We start from the raw sequence: 15,953 nt of genomic DNA, 5'->3' as shown, positions 1-15,953 counted from the left end.
AACATGTATGTGAATGTAGAAGCCTAGAATTTTTGCTTCAAAATGATGTGAAAATCATCCCGTCTACTTATTCACATAAAAGAATATATTGAATTAAATTTTGTAAGACACTTTTTGTTTAGCAGGACAGTATGCATGGAGGTGTGAATAATCCTGAATAATGCTGTTATTCACACCCGAGGAGACAATGACCCGCATAATGAGCCTTTCAGTCAGGTATGTGAGAAGAACGTGAGGACAAAGTAGTTTATTTAGACTATAGTTTACAATATAAATGAGAGTCAAAGGCACATTTTGTGTACACAGTTTTACCTAGAAATAAATCCTGCTCAAAGATTCCAAAGTGTTTGGTGTTTCTATGCACTGGAGAGAGAAAAAAAACTTTCCTGCTTCCAATCAGTGATCTCACCATCATATTCATTCAGTCCAATGTAGGCCAATATCTGGTCACAATGAGGCGGTTTCCCAGACAGGGTTTAAATTAATCCAGAATAGTTAATTGTGGTTTTCTGAAACACATATTATGTACAGATTACTAAAACCAAGACTATGGAGTCCTGAATTAAAATAAACCAGATTCATTTAAAACCAACTCTTCAAATCTGAATTATCATGAGAGAGGTTGCCTAGAAAACATGTAATGAACCAGGAAAAGCTTAAAATTGCATGGAACTGAGAAGCAAATCCAAGGAAAACAATGGCGGCAAAAATACTCCAACATAAAAAAACTTAACTATTAGTCCACTTTCAAATAAAATTTTCCTGATAATTTACTCACCCAAATGTCATCCAAGATGTCTTTCTTTCTTCGGTCGAAAAGAAATTAAGGTTTTTGATGAAAACATTCAAGGATTTTTCTCCTCCAAACGGTTGAAGGTCAAAATTACAGTTTCAGTGCAGCTTCAAAGAGCTTTAAACGATACCAGACAAGGAATAAGGATCTTATCTAGTGAAACGATTAGTAATTTTTTTTTTACAAAAATACAAATGTATATGCTTTATAAACACAAATGATCGTTTGCACATGATTCTGCTTTCCGTATTCTTCAAAAAGCTTGCGCTGTATGTCCTACACCTTCCCTATTCTACTTAAGGGAAAAAAACTGAACGGAACTGGCAGCGCATTCGTTCTGCAAGTTGAAAAGTGAAGGCGTAGGACATACAACGCATGCTTTTTGAAGAAAATGGAAAGCAGAAGCATGTGCGTCTGTCCTGGACTCCATTTCCCATCTTGGCCCTCACCTGCACTCACTCCACCATCAGCTAATCACACACACCAGTTCCCCATCAGCACCTCATCACACCAGACTTTTAAGCATACCACTCACCTCCCTCAGTTGTCCAGTCACCGTTGTATTTTGGATGTGTTCACCTGCCTGTTTAAGTTATAATTAAACCTTTGAGTTCTTTTGGAAACCTGCTTCTCCTGCCTTCTTCCTCCTATGGTCACATGTCGTGACACTACTTACATATAAGTTACACAAATACGTTTTTATAAAAACATATAATACATTTTTAATGACATAATTATGTTTCTACTTGTTTTTAATATTGGCCTAAACATTTAAATGGTGGTCACCATAAAATGGTTTAATACAGTATTGAAGCACATGTTAAGTACATGAATATGCAATGGCCTATAGTCACAATGGATATATATAAAAACGCTCCTCTCTAAGTTAATTTTTGTAGCTGACTAACAAGTTTTTTTTAAATTAAACAGCTTTCTTAAGCCCTGGGTATACTTCACTTTCCGCGCATGGAAGCGTCACACGCACAGTCACATCCGCGCGTCTTTCAAAGTATACTAAACCGAGGATGCGCGCAGTGCAATTGTTTCTATACTATTACCAGACAAACGGACATTCGCTAGGCAGGATCGGAGAAGAAAAATAGTGCAGCCACCATTGCAACATAGTTCAGAAAATACACCAAGAGAACAGGAATCAAAAACGATGGAGAAAGCATGCTTTTGAGTTTACTCGTCTAATTTTTGAATCGTTCTTTACACACTCTTCTTCGACGACTACTGCACATTGAGCTGGTACTGTGCGTATTGCCACCTAGTTGACTCTTCTTTCCTGCTTGCGCATGCGCTGTTGCACGCGCACCGTCCGCGTGATCTCGAAATTTAGGCTGCGTGCAGACGAGGTGTGCGGCCGGCCACACGAACGGTGCACGAACGCGGACGGCTGAAGTATACCCGGGGCCTTACCTTCTGCATTCAGCATTCAGTTAGTGAGGTCTGATGGCGCTCTTTCAACGGACATTATACTTCAGTGAGTGCAAGACATCACTTCCGTTGTCAGTGCAACATTAATGTGCATCACAAGCCACAGGGTTTAATTTGGATTTGTCTGTGTGTGTTTTTTGGACTCTTATAGATGGTTGGAGTTAAAAATCATCATTTGTGTTCTACTGAAGAAACAAAGTCACCTACATTTTGGATACCCTGGGGGTAAGCAAATAAACATCAAATTTTTATTTTTTGGTGAATTATCCCTTTAAACCCACACTCCACCTAATGTCTCCCAGTGGAACTACAACAGACATTTAAATAGAACATAATGGGCACTAATCGCACATGACAGACATGATCGTCATTACAATGCAATACAATAGTAATACAAAGAACAGAGCCCAAAGCAACACTGTAATTAAAAAATCTTTGTTGGTTAGAGTTTATATAGACTTTACAATCAGTCCATAAATGTGGCAATATTTGTTTTTTAATTAATTATAGAGATTCCAAACACCACAGAAGTGCCCCTGAAGACCCCTGAATCCTGTACAGAGGGAAAGTGCTTTATTTTGAGGTAAAAAAAACAGGTTTTTCTACCATTTAAAATACATGAAAAGCCAAATAAATATTATAAAATATATAATTAAAGTAGTGGTCCCCTGGAGGTGTCACTGGTGTTAGTGATTAACAAAAATCTTAGTTTGAAAAAAAAAAATGTAAAAAATAAAAAATAAAATTCACACTGATGACACCACTTGACTTCATATTCTTCCTATTTCCTGAAGAACTATGAAGAAAGGCCCATGGTAAGTCCACTGTCTCTTTTCAGTTAGCAGAAATATTCTCATTCATCTCATGATTTCATATGAAGCTATTAGATAGTGATGGGAAACCAAGGCTTTCATCAAACTGAAAACGGTTCATTACTCAAAACTTTTAACACAATGCGCATTAGCGACATCTGGTGGTCAGACCTGTTTTCTCCACCATATCTAACAAATCATTTTCCTTTTATGCATCAGGTTGGGTCACGAAGCACCATTTTTTTACAGCTGTCCCGATCTTCTGATACAATAGTGCTTTAAAAACTGTGTCGGAGCATCAGAGTCACTATAAACCTGATTGAACTCAATGGTATGATATATTTTATTGTTAGGGAACTGCAGCGCAGGGAGGCTGATCCTGAACGTAGAGCAGAATACCTGCAGAAAATGATCCAGAGCTCTGCCAAAGACTTTGACACAAAAAAGAATAAGTGATTTAAATGAAAGGGAGAAGAGAAGTGAACGTAAGGCATGGAGGGTTCATCAGCAAAGAGTCAGAGCAGGAGCATCATCACCGGATAGATCACCCAGTATCTCAAGGTACGAAATGAACTGTTACAAATACAGAAAAATAAAAAATACAGAAAATTATAAAAGTGCATATCATACAAAACCACCAAACATGCACACACCATATACATTATCATCTGTCACATTTGGATTTACATCTCTGAGTGGGCTGCCTTGCCCAAAAAAAATCATTCTGTTCGAATCAATCATCTTACCTCATCCCTGTCATAGATGCTGCATAGAGGGAACAGCAGTCAGTGCATTTGTCAGGGAATGGAAGATCAAGCAGGTTAGTAGAAAGTATGTTATCTGTGTATACTTGTTATAGAATTTATATATAATGAGCTCAATGACGATGTTGCTTATCATCTGCTCCTTACGGCCCAGGGCTCTCTGCCAAATTCAACACCTGCCACTTCATGGAGGACACAACAAATGAAATAATCCACTGTGAGTTTGTGCAGGTCGGTGTACATTCAGATTATCTTCTTTACACTTAATTGAAAGTGGTGTGTATGCATTTATGAATGTGTATGTAAATACTAGGGGTGTGAATGAATATATTCAAATCTTCCATCTGTAATTATTATTCTAAAAATAAAAAACTCGAATTTTAACTACATTGCTTATTTATTTATTTTTTTACTACTTCTCTAGCTTCTGTACTACTCTGACTTACTCTTGAACTTATTGTTGGCTCTGTACTGATTATGACAGGGTTCTTCAAGAAACTGTTAGCGATTTCCGGAAGTAAAATGAATCGTTCAACAGTCCTGAGGAGCAGCGACCAGTGCCCAAGGAAGTCGACCGGAAGTTGAAGTCGGCCGCGTGCCGCCATCTTGTAGCAGAACTTCACTTGCGTTAGCATCCCCATTGACTCCCATTCATTTTGGCATCACTTTGACAGCGAATAACTTTACATCTGAGGCGTTTAAAGACTCCATTTGTCCATTATTTATTTCTAAAGATACACGACAATGTATAAAGGGCTCCATTACCTTCTATGTTACATTATGGCCCCGTTTTTGTAAAAATAGGCTAACGATTGCGTCATAACCACTCGACTCTCTGTCGCACAGTAGAGAAATTACCGTACAGACAGAAGGAGAAGCTCGCAGGCAATAGTATGCATTAACTTAATATGGCGTACTGGCGTTACATTTTAAAATACTATACAAAACTAATTAATCAGAATACTTACTCCTGCTCACTCACGCCAAAGAACTCCCCGCTCAAGCTCGCCGTCTCTGCAAGATTAACGATGGCAGTTTGCACGCACAGCTACTAGAAGATTTACATCTGTCAGACAGGTTGCGGACGTCATCAAGCTTAGTTTGAGTCTGCGCGTCAGAAACGGAAGTGCTAAAAATCGCTAAAAATGGGCTTCACTTGTCTCAATTGAGTTCCAATGGGGTCGCTGTGTCCATTTCTTTTACTGTCTATGGCAGCGACGAAAGAGATGCTTTTGCACAGAAGTCTCTTAAAGGACCTGAGGTAAAAAGCCCCTTTTAAACAAGTTATATCAAGCAACTTTATATTCAAGCTATTTTTTATCAGTTCATACAAACCCTGGTAATCAAACCCATGACCTACTGCCATGCACCACAGTTTGAGCTACAGGAATCCTGTTATAGTATGTATATATATATATATATATATATATATATATTATTTTTTTTTTTTTTTTTTTTTTTTTAGGGCTTGGTCTTCTATTCCATGCTTCTTAAAGGATTAGTTCACTTTAAAATGAAAATTACCCCAAACTTTACTCACCCTCAAGCCATCCTAGGTGTAACTTCTTCTTTCTGATGAACACAATCTTGAATTATATTAATAAATATCCTGACGCATCCGAGCTTCATAATGGCAGTGTGTGAGACCAATGTGTATGAGCTGAAGAAAGTGTTTCAGTCCATCAAAGTTAATAAAGACCTTCTGAAGCAAAGTGATGGTTTGTGAAAGAATATCCATATGTAACAAGTTATGAATTAAATATCCAGCTCCCGCCAAACCACCTTCTGATTTTAACTTACAAAAAAGCGCAACTGATGTCGCTGATCAGTAAACAAAAAAATAACTTTAAGATGGTGTAAAATAATATTTATATGAAACTAATTCATTTGAAATAGACCTATTGTAAAAAAAAAAGGCTGAGAACACAATTGTGGGACATGAGCAATGGTGGTGAATCCTTTATATATTTTTTTTATTAAATCATATTATTCATTCATTATTATTTGTTTATGTCAATGTGTGTAATTACACTACATTTATATTTATGAAGCATCAGATGACAAATTTTAACATGTAATCTAAGATTTCACAAGTTACTTGGACTTGCAGAAACACCCTCTGACTCAAACCGTCACTCAGCTCAAATAATTTATGACATTCAGCAGTTTACAAAATAGGCTACACAATAGATAGCCATATTATGTTCATATTTACTATTAAACTGTGTATATCTATGGCTTTTGCCGTACAACCGTTTTTTGTTATTAAACGTCATTGACGATTAAAACGAGTAAACACTCACCAAAAACCGCTGTTTTCTTTCACTCATATGTATTTCCTTTAGGTCCAGACCAGGTAAGTGTTACTTCTTTGACCTTTTATGGTCTCTTAAATTAGTTATTTAATCATTAATCTCGTTTTAGTCTTTCCGCTTCTGTCTCAGTGTTGCTCTCTTGCTAACGTGCACGCGAGTGATTCTCTTAAAGGGGAAGCGTCAATTTCTTATAGGCTAGCCATGTTTAATTATTTTCCTAAACTTTTAATGAAATGCGTATTTTAATTGATTTCTAAACTATGAAATATTATAGTATCTTTTATATTATAATATTATGAATTGCACTAATCTATTTATCTAGACCATACTCATTTAAATCATATTTTAATGTGGGTTATTAGAAGAGGAGGAACTTGCCAGTGAATCAAATAAAGTTTATGATTCAAGCCATGGCATCAATGAAATCCTGCTTAAAGGTAACAGTGTTTATATCATAATAAATCATTTGTTCTATAGAAATAATGATAAAAAAAATCTCTTTAAGCTTAATTAAACATTAGTTGGCATGATTTTACAATATTTAGCATTTTCTTTACATGAAGAAAAGTTTAAAATGTCAGCTAAAACATGTGAAGAGTTAGAAGTTTGTCTGGGTAGTTCACATGTATCCACATGCTTCAAGAATCTGTGGATTTGTTTGGGAGAGTTGTGGTCCAATTTTGGCAGGTCATTCTGTCATCTTAACAGTGAAATATAACACCATGCCATCTAGCTTCAATTTAAAATAAAAAATAAATAACATGATGCTCATGACAAATATTGTTAGAGGATGTTCCTCAAAGTTCCTTATTTTTTGTACACAGGTTTTTCCTCACAATGAAGTACCATTTTCTGTAGGGAAAGATAGCAGGATTGTTGTATGGTGATGTCCAGAAAAATTACAGGTAAATATAAATTCAATGTATTACTGTTGTTATGGTGTCAAACTGTTATTACTAATTATTACATAAGTCATTTGACCATGTAGTGGTTCTCTCTGATTATACAGAGCATAGAAACTACTTCTGACCACTACCTGTTGACTCAAAAGAGTGATTCCTTTGTGAATAATCCTCGCCCCAGAAGACAGAGATGAAATTTAAAGGTATTGCATTAAAATAGTTTTTTTCATTAAAAGTTAAAATACCTATATTTAAATCTACTCCTAAAAGTACAATTTGATCCTCTTAACTTGAGTGTTTGTACGACTGATGGTGCGCAAAGTTAATGATGAATTTTAGGATTTATTATTGTAAATTGAAAATTATATTTAGGTCAAGACTTGTGTATTAAATCTGTTGCAAAAGGGTGAGCAGTTTAGGCCTGTTGTATGAAATGCTTGAATGTGGACATGTCCATATTTGTGTAGGTTTGAGGTAAAATAACCCAAATTAATGCTGATGCACCTTTCCTGCTGCCATAGCAGTTTCAAATGATATAAAACTAGTATGTGTTTGCCCTGTGTGACGTCTTTTTTTATAATGATTTTAGGAGTCTAGTGTAAATCAAATTGTAACGTGGTTAGTAGATGTGGGAAGAAGGAGGCGGGAACCGGCGAACGTTGAACGTTGAACCAAACTTTAATACCAAAATAAACAAAGAACAAAACGAAAGTAATGCCGGCAGACCCTCGCGGACGTCTGCCGGCCACACAAACATAATAAAACGTAAAATAAAGTCCAGGCCTGGTCCTCTCTCGTCCTCCACGGTTGTCGCTCCTCCTTTTATGCTCCTGGAGCTCCTCCGTGAGAGACTCAAGGCCGGTGCGCCTCCCAGGTGTAGCTCGTTAACTCTCGCGCCACCGGCCTCGCGCCGTTCCCTCACGGCTCTCGCCCGCCCTGGTCGCCACACAAATATAACAAAATATAAATATAACAAATAACAAAAAATAACAAATATATTTTCTGTGAAAATATTTCACAGAAGACTTTTTAGTTGAACAAGATACCCTGGTCAGAGATATGAAAACATTTTCACCAGAGACCCTGTGAGAGGCACACCCCTTTAACGGCAGAAAATAATTCTTAAAATAAATATGAAAATAAATAAAGTTTTCAATCTTTCTCATAATATTTGCTGACTGCTGTGAAATTGAGACACTCAAAATGATGGCAAACATTAAATAGTTAAAATCATGAATTATAAAGTGATCTATAAGCATTTGTAGTTATCTTTTTTTGACCTGAGCTTGATGGAGAAGGAGAGGGAAAAGTAAGAGGTGAGCAGAGTAGATTAGGCAAATGGTGTCCCTTGTGAAAAAGAAGTGCACTTAATTGTATTGAAAGTGTACTTTGTGTGTACTTCAAATCTTAAAGTATACTTTTTAAAAAGTGCACTTGCGGATAATATAATATAATTAAAATTAAAGGCCACTTAAGTGTACTTAAATAGAATATACTTTAATGACAATATTTACTAACACGCTTGAGTGCACTTTTTAAAAATGCCCTTTGTAATAATGTCTAATTAAGTTGTACTTAAAGAAAGTACACTTAAATGACAATATCTACTAACATGCTTGAGTGCACTTTTTAAAAATGCACTTTGTAATAATGTCTAATTAAGTTGTACTTAAAGAAAGTACACTTTAATGACAATATTTATTAACACGCTTAAGTGCACTTTTTAAAAATGCACTTTGTAATAATGTCAAATTAAGTTGTACTTAAAGAAAGTACACTTAAATGACAATATTTACTAACACGCTTGAGTGCACTTTTTAAAAATGCACTTTGTAATAATGACTTATAAAGTTGTACACAAGTACAATATTAAATGACAATAGTAAATGACCATATTTATTAACACTTTTTTTTAAAAATGCACTTTGTAATAATGTCTAATTAACTTTAAAGTACACTTTCATGACAATATTTCTAAACATGCTTAAGAGCCCTTTTTAAAATTGCACTTAATTTTTTACTTAATTATGACTTTATAGTGTTTTAAATAAGTAAACTTATTCTGATGTATTGACATATATTAAAGCACATGAAAAATAATTTATTTTAATTTCAACTTAAGTGTGTTGACATTTGTTAATGTATTTTAAATGTGCTTAGTCTTTAATAAATACTGTGTGCATTAATACACTTGTAATTTATTTTTCTTTTGAATTTCAATACACTTGCTTATACAGTGTATAATCCAGTACAATTTATTGTTGAAATTTTTATCACCAGCTCCTGCTCTAAACTCGACTAGTGTCAGTTTTCTACATAATATTTGACATAAAATGTTTTTTTTTTTTTGTGCTGTATTTGTGATACTTAAAGCAACAGTGCTGTACTTTACATATGTGTATAATACTTTTAATATCATTGTTGTTCTAAGTTGATTAAACATATTTAATTGCAAGCAAACGTTTAACAGATCTAAAAATTAATTTGAATTCATATTCAGTTAAAATACATTTAATTTTAATCAGACTAAACTATAAAATAATTGAATTTCAGTTAGGTGAATGTGTCAAGTTCTGTAAACTTACAGTCTAACTACAACAATGAATTAGAAAAACTTCAACTTGAACAAATTTAATCATGCACGTATTATAGCCTATAAACTTTTGTTTAATGCGCATGCGCAAAAATACTACGTCATGACGGCGCACTACTTCACCAGAGTTTGAAAAATGCACTTTCAGCCATCTTTCTGTGATCGCGATGCGTGAGGCAACTTTGCTGATCAAAGAAGAAAACAAAGGAGTGCACGTTTGGATGACTACAAATGAGACGTTATGTATTACAAATAAAGAAGCAAGTAAGTATCTTGATATATGCTCTCTTCATTTTTATTTTTTCACCGGAACATAGCAGTTCTTATGAGTGTAACTTATTTAGTTTAATCGCAATATGGAGGTGAATTAATCATGTTTCCTGTAATTTATTTATGATTGCATTATAGTAATTTCTTATATAATATGAACGTGGTCGCATGTGTGGGCGTGTTCAAAGAATTTGGCTGCTGAAAATATATTTTAATTGAACTCTGACTTTTTAAATCATTTTAAATGACTTTAAGTTAAATTTGCAGAACTAATATTCAAAGATCTGATCTTGTAACATTTAAAGACAATTATATACATTTGAATCGCTATTATAACCACCAGTAATGCTTATAATCTATTTTTCTATTTGCATTTGAAAAGTTAGTTGTTCAATTAAAAGTTAGTTGTTCAAGTTTGTGTTTGTAATATGTAATATTTTTGTGCTTATCTGTTGTTATATATATTCATTTTGTAGGATCAGTACATATTTGTTATTGGAGATACAGTGCAAGCTGTGTGGAATCAAAGACCCTGTATTGATGAGGTGATGTTCCATGTTTTTCCATTAATTTAGCCACCCTGATCACACACTACAAGCTAAAACACTGCCATCAACTGTCCTTATAGCTTTTAAATGCTTTGAATCTTTTCTATTTGCAAGCAATAAATTCTCACCTGTGCACTTACAAATCCCCATCTAATCATTATATATTTATATATAATGATATTATATCATTATTTTCAAAGCAAAACCCCTCAATTTGCTTTGGCCTTGGGTTATTTATCTATATTTGTGTAGTAGATAAAGTTATGTTTAATTCCTTGTAAAGTAGGAATAAAAATGTTTATAAAAATGTTCTCTATGTTTAAAGGCGAGTGTCAGTGAAGATGGTGTGGTCACTGGAATCCTGGTGTTTGTGGGAAATGTGAAGGATGCTTCTCCCAGGATTCTACAACAGTGTTGTCCTGATGACTGAGGTAATTCATCTTGGGTGATGCAGTTGCAGTCAAAAGTTTACTTACACTTGCAGAATGAACTGCTTCATCAGGGAAGTACTAAATAAAGAAACAAATACAATGCTAATTTGTATGATTTGTATGATTTTTTTTTTGTTTTATAATAAAGTTATGATTATGTAAACTTTAGAATTACATTATCATATTTCTACTCTAATTAGTTTTTTGAAATATAAACATTTAAATTGTAGCTGTCATAAATTATTTATTCAAACATTAAATACATAAATTAATTATAAAAACAATATTTAAAATAAAATAATAATGAACATGTAATGTGGTGCATATAATTAGCAGAATGCTTCTCTCTATAGCTGACTAAAGAGTTTATGCTGAATATGATTTTTCTGAAGTAAATGTGACATTACGTGACATTGTTTACAAGCTGTTTTATTGACGTCTTTCCGCGGTTGAAACACTGATTGAGCAATTAAATGTGACATGTTATGGATCAGTTGTACTGTATCTTGTAACATACCTTCAGATGTTCATTCATATTTATTTCACACTGTAACTGGTATTAAAGTGGAGGAAATGATCAGTACACAGTAAACATCTTGGCCACAGGCTTCAATCACTATCAGCAACTCTTTGCCTTTAAGGCAAGGCAAGGCAAGGCAAGGCAATTTTATTTGTATAGCACATTTCATACACAATGGTAATTCAAAGTGCTTTACATAAAGAAGAAGAATAAAAATAGAACATGAATAGAAATAACAGTGATGATACATAAAAGATATAAAATACATTAAAAATGAAATAAAAACAGGAAAAAAACAAATTAAAGAATAAAAAGATAATATGTATAAAATAGGATGCAAACAGTTCGGACGTAGCACAGTGCTCAATCAACAAATGCATAGGTAAAAAGATGTGTTTTGAGTCTGGATTTGAATGTGGCTACTGTAGGAGCACACCTGATCTCTTCTGGAAGCTGGTTCAGCTGCGGCTGGCGTAACAGCTATAAGCAGACTCTCCTTGCTTTGAGTGAACCCTTGGTATTTCTAAATGACTTGATCCTGATGATCTGAAGTGATCTGTTAGGTTTATATTCTATGAGCATATCTGCAATGTATTAAGGTCCTAGGCCATTGAGTGATTTATAAACAAGTAACAGAACTTTAAAATCAATTCTAAATGCAACTGGAAGCCAGTGCAAGGACCCGAGGACTGGTGTGATGTGTTCATGTTTTCGGGTTCTGCTCAGAATCCTGGCAGCAGCATTCTGTACGAGCTGCAGCTGTCTTATGGTCTTTTTGGGAAGGCCAGTGAGGAGCCCATTACAGTAATCCACCCTGCTGGTGATGAAAGCATGAACAAGTTTCTCTAAGTCTTGACTGGAGACAAAGCATCTAATTCTTGCAATATTTTTGAGATGATAATATGCTGATTTAGTTATTGTCTTTACATGGCTACTGAAACTCAGGTCTGACTCCAAAATTACACCAAGATTCCTGACTTGATTTTTAGTTGTTTGACCCCTAGAGTGAAGGTACATGTTCACTTTGAGAACTTCATCTTTGTTTCCAAATGCAATGACTTCAGTTTTGTCTTTGTTTAACTGAAGGAAGTTTAGGCACATCCAATTTTTAATTTCATCAATGCATTGGCACAGGGAGTCAATGGGGCTGTAGTCGTTAGGTGAGAGGGCTAGGTAAATCTGGGTGTCATCTGCATAGCTGTGATATGCAATTTGGTTCTTTCTCATTATTTGGCTCAGTGGCAGCATATATAGGTTGAACAGGAGGGGTGCAAGTATTGAACCTTGAGGGACTCCGCATGTCATGGATGTCCACTCAGACTTATGGTCACCGATACTCACATAATAACCTCTCCCTTCTAAGTATGACCTGAACCATTTAAGGACCATCCCAGAAAGCCCAACCCAGTTTTCGAGCCTGTCAAGAAGAATGTTGTGATCAACAGTGTCAAACGCAGCACTGAGGTCAAGTAGAACCAGCACTGATAATTTACCTGAATCTGTGTTTAGGCGAATATCATTTATTATCTTTATGAGTGCTGTCTCTGTGCTGTGATGCTGTCGGAAACCAGATTGAAAGTTATCAAAGTATCCATTCAAGCTTAAGAACTTGTTCAGCTGATTGAAAACAACTTTTTCAATGATCTTACCTATGAAAGGAAGATTTGAGATTGGCCTGTAGTTGCTCAATATGGTGTTATCCAGATTGCTCTTTTTCAGGAGGGGCTTAACAACTGCAGTTTTCAGGGATTTTGGAAAAGTCCCAGAGAGAAGTGAGGCATTTACCACTTCTAGGAGATCTGCTTCTAAACAGTTAAACACTCTTTTGAAAAAAGATGTGGGAAGTGTGTCAAGGGTGCAGGTTGATGTTTTAAGGTGCTGTACTGTTTCTTCCAAAATTTTACCATCAATTGCTTCGAAATCAGACATAATAGCTGCTTTCTGAGGTTGTGATCTGATCTGTTTTACCCCAGTGCAGCTCAAGGATGTGCTGATCGCCTTTCTGATATTATTAATTTTCTCAGAGAAGAAGGAAGCAAACTCACAACATTTGCTGTCTAAGAGCATTTCACTGGAAATCTGACTTGGGGGGTTTGTTAGTCTCTCTACTGTAGCAAAAAGAGTGCGGGTGTTGTTTAAGTTTCTGTTTATAATATTTGAGAAGAAGGTCTGTCTAGCTTTGCCTAATTCCACATTGAAAGCATGAAGAATATCTTTATAGATGTTATAATGGATTTCAAGTTTTGTCTTTCGTCACATGCGCTCAGCTTTTCTGCATTGTCTTTTCATATTTTGCACTGCTGTTGAGTTTCTCCACGGTGCTTTTTGTCTGCCACTTTTCTTCCTGACTTTCACAGGAGCAATGTTATCAATAACATTCTGTACTTTTGAGTTAAAAGAATCAAGGAGAAAATCAACAGAGTCTTTAGGGAATACCAAATGGGTCTAGGAGGGTGGTGGAAAACGACAGAAATGTCTTTGTTCGTTTTTTATTATTTTCAAACCTACAAAGGTGTATATAAACTTTGGAGTTTATGTATATATCTATATCTATTGCTTTCATTCGATTGAACCAATTATAATAATGGACTGACTCTACAAACAATTGTTTTACTTCTGTTTTTTTTTTTTTTTCCTCCAGGTATTTTTTTTTTTTACTTTCCTGCCTCTTTGTAACATGTCCATTTACGCATACTGTGTAGAGGTGGTGCGCAGCTTCATGGACATTTAAGGTTTTCTGCCGATGAAGAGCTTCTGGGACATTGACATAAACAGCACTTAAAAGGTGGTGACAGACAATTTTGGTTTTCTTGTTTTTGTGCCTTTGGAATTCATTGGGTTTTGTTGTTGTTGTTGTTGGTGTTGGTGTTGTTGTTGTTTTTTTCTTTTCAAAATTACATTCACTGTAATGCTGGAGTAAGATTTTAGAAGAAAACTTTTGGTCCTGTTTAATGTTTGTGCTAGTAAAGGTTGCAGAGCTTATAAGTAACAAGGTTTACAAAAGGTAACACTTTACAAAAGGTCTCGCTTGTTAACGTCAATTAATATATTAGACAACATTATCTAACTATGTGCATTAACGTTTTTACAGTATATATCAATATTTGTTAACATTAGGCAATAAAAATATTTTTTTTCAAGTTAATAAAATGTATAGTTATTGTTCATGTTAGTTTACAGTGCATTATCTATTAACATATGCAACTTTTGATTTTAATAATGCATAAGTAATATTAACTAGGATTTATAAATGCTTAAAGTATTTTCATTCATAGTTCATGTTAACTAAAGTAGTTAACTAATAGAAAATTATTGAACAGTGTTACCCAAAGTTTTGAATCTTTTCTTTTCTTTACATTTTGTTTGTATTAATTCATGGGTGTTATCTTATTTATCATCTTATACAGAATGATTTTATCTGAAAATGTAAAAATGCAGAAAGATTGTGATGGGTAGGTTTAGGTACCTTTGTATGTGATGGAGAAAATTATAGTGCATATACAGTAAGCCTCACTGACCTCCAGACTCTTTCTAAATGAGAGTTAAAGTGTTGTAATTGTTTGTGATTGTGTATAGTGTTTCTTGGGTTTTTCTTGTGCATCAACAAAAAGGTTTTTGTGCATTTGTTTTAGAGATTATTTTGTCAGTAAATGTAGAGGGTTTCAATTTGCATTTGTGTTGATTGTAATATTTTGAAATATTCTAAATTGTAACTTCATTATTATATGTACAAATAATGTAATTACAAATGTATTAAATTATATAATAGTGTACATGTAAATTACATTAAAGTATATTTAAGTTCACATTAATTGCTTGTCAGTATATTCGGAAGTACACTTTTACCATATTTCAAAATACATAAAAAATTGTATTAAAGTCCTACTTAAGTGCTTTAAAAAAATTACTCAGAAGTTCAATTTATTGCATTTAATATGAACTTAATCTGTGATATATTTGAAATTAATTACAAATAGAATGCACTTAAGCAGCTGAAAACATTACATTTAATTCACACTTAAGTGTATTGATAACTGATATTAAAATATATTTTAGTTCACATTAATTGCTTGTTAGTACATTGGGCAGTGCACTTCAACTATATTTTAAAGGTACTAGAAGCAATTACGAAGGTTGTCATAAAGCTGTATTAAAGTACTACTTAAGTTGTTCAAAAAAATCACTCAAAAGTTCAACTTATTTTATTTAATATGAACTTAATCTGTGATATATTAGAAATTAATTACAAATAGAATGCACTTAAGCGGCTGAAACATTACATTTAATTCACACTTAAGTGTATTGATAACTGATATTAAAATATATTTTAGTTCACATTAATTGCTTGTTAGTACATTGGGCAGTGCACTTCAACTATATTTTAAAGGTACTAGAAGCAATTACGAAGGTTGTCATAAAGTTGTATTAAAGTACCACTTAAGTTGTTCAAAAAAATCACTCAAAAGTTCAACTTATTGCATTTAATATGAACTTAATCTGTGATATATTTGAAATGAATTACAAATAGAATGCACTTAAGCGATGAAAACATTACATTTAATTCA

At 34.1% G+C, this 15,953-nt stretch overlaps 1 long non-coding RNA gene across 1 annotated transcript; it reads left to right on the top strand.

The window, feature by feature from the left end:
- Positions 1-10,789: 10,789 nt before the first annotated feature.
- LOC125247979 lies at positions 10,790-15,060 on the top strand. Its single transcript, XR_007180211.1, has 2 exons — positions 10,790-10,868; positions 14,030-15,060. It is a non-coding gene; the product is annotated as an uncharacterized LOC125247979 (long non-coding RNA).
- Positions 15,061-15,953: the final 893 nt, after the last annotated feature.

Source organism: Megalobrama amblycephala, linkage group LG15 (assembly GCF_018812025.1).
Source record: "Megalobrama amblycephala isolate DHTTF-2021 linkage group LG15, ASM1881202v1, whole genome shotgun sequence".
NCBI classification, from domain to species: domain Eukaryota; kingdom Metazoa; phylum Chordata; class Actinopteri; order Cypriniformes; family Xenocyprididae; genus Megalobrama; species Megalobrama amblycephala.
Note: the sequence above shows the minus strand (reverse complement) of the source record. Positions and strands in the feature narration are given on the sequence as shown.